The sequence below is a fragment of the Sapajus apella genome, unplaced genomic scaffold, assembly GCF_009761245.1.
Source record: "Sapajus apella isolate SASKATOON/1434 unplaced genomic scaffold, GSC_monkey_1.0 scaffold25, whole genome shotgun sequence".
NCBI lineage: Eukaryota > Metazoa > Chordata > Mammalia > Primates > Cebidae > Sapajus > Sapajus apella.
Genome location: NW_022436965.1, coordinates 24,009,869 through 24,012,821, shown reverse-complemented (window position 1 = coordinate 24,012,821; position 2,953 = coordinate 24,009,869).

Genomic DNA, 2,953 nt, shown 5'->3' with positions numbered 1-2,953 from the left:
TCTGCGTCTGTGCGTACGACGCTGTGCGTGCGTCGTGTCTGCGTCTGTGCGTGCGTCGTGTCTGCGTCTGTGCGTACGACGCTGTGCGTGCGACGTCTGTGCGTGCGTGGCTGCGTGCGTGCGTATATATATTTGTGTGTAAGCTCTCGCTCAGAGCGGAGGGCAGCAGAGCAGAGGGCAGCCTACCGCCTTACTGGTACTCGTGTTTGCTTGTCACAGTTGAACAGCAGTTCGTTTGAGGCCTTACTTCCCTTGCTATGCAGTTCATGAAGTGCTGAGGACCTCTCATGGTAAGACTGTTGTATTTGATGTTACGTATGCAACGCTGAGAAAAACTATCAGATGTATTTATTTCGGTTGTTTTTATCCGGCACCACTGCCTTGTGTGCAGTTTATAGAGATGATCATAGATCTTTCCAGTGGTGAAGGACACTCACAAGCTGCCTAGTACTTCTTTCTTATCTATTTAAATACGCACGGACACCGCACTCACACTTTTCTTTAAGGGCTTTCCATTGAATTAGTAAGTGTAGAGCTCCCAAAAGAGAATGAAAAGTGCTAAAATGGAAGCAGTCAGGTGCGTAGAATCTGAGAGGACCTTGGCCACAGGGCCTGCCACTCTAGAAGGAAGCAGCTCGTGGGTCCATGCCCGAGCAAAGAGAAGCTTGAGGTGATGAGAAAATGTGAAATGGAGCCCCAAACAGGGGCTTTCCCTGGGTTTCCAAGGTTTAGAAATACTTCTGGATGCAAAGTCATGGAAGATGGCATACATCTATCCATGCCCAGGAGATGATGTTGGCAACAGATGTAAAAAGATTGGAGAACTGTAAGGAAAGGGGGGAAATGCCCATTTCAAGAGGCAGTGGCTCCTTGAAAGCACCTGGGATAGCTGAGTCCAGACTTGATTGGTCTCCCTCTACTGTCAGCCCCTCTGGCAGCCATGGTCGACCCCATTACAAGGCAGTACGTCACCACAATCAGGTTTGTATTGACTTTTCCTGTTTCATGTAACTCCGCCTTCCCACACATGGTCCCCTTCTCAAAACCTCCAAACGTTTCCCCTTACCTGCACAATGAGCTCCAAACTCATTTCCTCAGCCTTCAAACTCTTTTCCGCTTTTACTTGCAGTATTTCCTCAACAGTGTGCACGACAAACACTCTACCATATTACACCTGATCTATTTGTCACTTAGGGGACCCTCTCTCCAGTTTTCCCAGAACACAGGATTGTTGGTGCTAGAACCAGGAAGCCCAAGGCAAACTGGGGTGAGGAGGTTGCCTATCTAAGCCACTCCTGGATGAACACATTGGAATTGCTCTGGTTCCATACCCCACATGCTTCTCCCCAGCTTGGAACGCCACCCGTTATTTTGTTTACCTGTCAGAATTTGGTCCACATCGAATTTATTTCCTGGAGGAAGCTTTTGCAGATCTCCCACTGCGCCGACACATTTCTCTCTCCTTTGGGATCCCGGTAGCTCTGGTTGTATGGAGGACTGTAAGGGGGAGGAATTGAGTAGAGTGGCTGAGAACATGAATTTAGGAGGTAGCCAGGTGGGAGTCTGAAATGTGATTGAGATAATTGCTAATTGAATGCAAGTTACTTAGCCTCTCTAGGCCTGGGTCATCTTGTTGTTAATTGTGGTGGGGGCATGTAATTATAATACCTAGCTTTTTGGGAGGTTGTGAAGGTGAAATGAAATCATATATGTAGCACCTGCCTCATGTGGTATATTGATGTATACAATGTTACTATTCTTTGGTTCCTTTATTCCGTGAATATTTGTTGAGTGCCTTCTGTGTCCTCGGCCCTGTTCCGTGAAATGGTATCAAACAGATTAAAAAAAAAAAATACCCTCAAAGAGCTTAGATACTAACGGGGAGTGGGGGAGACATAAACATAAACTATGACAGATAGTGATAAATGCTAGAAAAATAAAGCAGCAAAGGGAGATAGTGAGGGCTTTATACAAGGCAGGGAGAGAGAGCCTTCAGCAAAGACCTAACAAAGGTGTCAACTGAGATGAAGACTGGGCACATGCAGGCTGGAAAAGAGTTTAGCTCTGGAGATGTTAAGTGTGTGATTTTCTTTTAAACATCCATGTGGACTTACTGAACCATGTTAACCAGATATGTCTTCCTTAAAAAAAAAAAAAAAAATCTATCTATCTATCTATATCAGGCTTACTTAGCAGTTCAAGAGGAGAGATTGGCAGGGGATAACTAAAGCCCTTCCCTGAAACCTCCCTTAGGTATTACCACCACTACTTAACTAGAAGCTAAGATTCGCCATCTTATACTATTTTTCTGAATCTCCCTCAGTTCTTAGAACAGGACTGGGCACAATAAATTCCTGATTTGTATTGACTCGTGACAATAGAAACTGTAGAGCAGGAGCTTTGGGTTTCATGAGCTGTTTTAAAACAGAACCTTTGTGCTTCTAAGGCCTTTTCATAAAAGAACTCGGCCCTCCATGTGGAAGCTTTCTGAAAGCACCCAGCATATTCCATAGTCCCTCATGAACCTTAGTGAGCACTCAAGTAGGCAATGCTTGGTGGCAGACACCTTCACTCATCCAGGCTCCCCAGAAACAAGAGGAAAAAAAGGCAGAAGATGAATGGCCTTTGCTTCTGAAACAGCTGCTGCTGCTTCCACATCTGCATGGGCCAGTTGATTTAGAGATTTGTAAAGAGAGCCTCTGAGCCCCTCACTCCTGCCAATTGAATTGCCAGGAGCATCCCATGATAGGAGTTATCATTCTACTCCAGGTGCTGCAGGACAAATGCCCTGGAGTTGGAAGATGAAATATCCTTGCTCCTAGAGGAAGCTGCAGGCACGAACTGGGCACAGTTGGGAGGATGAAGGCTATCCTGCCCTGAATAGCCAACAACTTGGAGGTAAGTCAATGACACTCATCCAAGACTAATGCCAGAGGGAGGCACCTAGGACTTG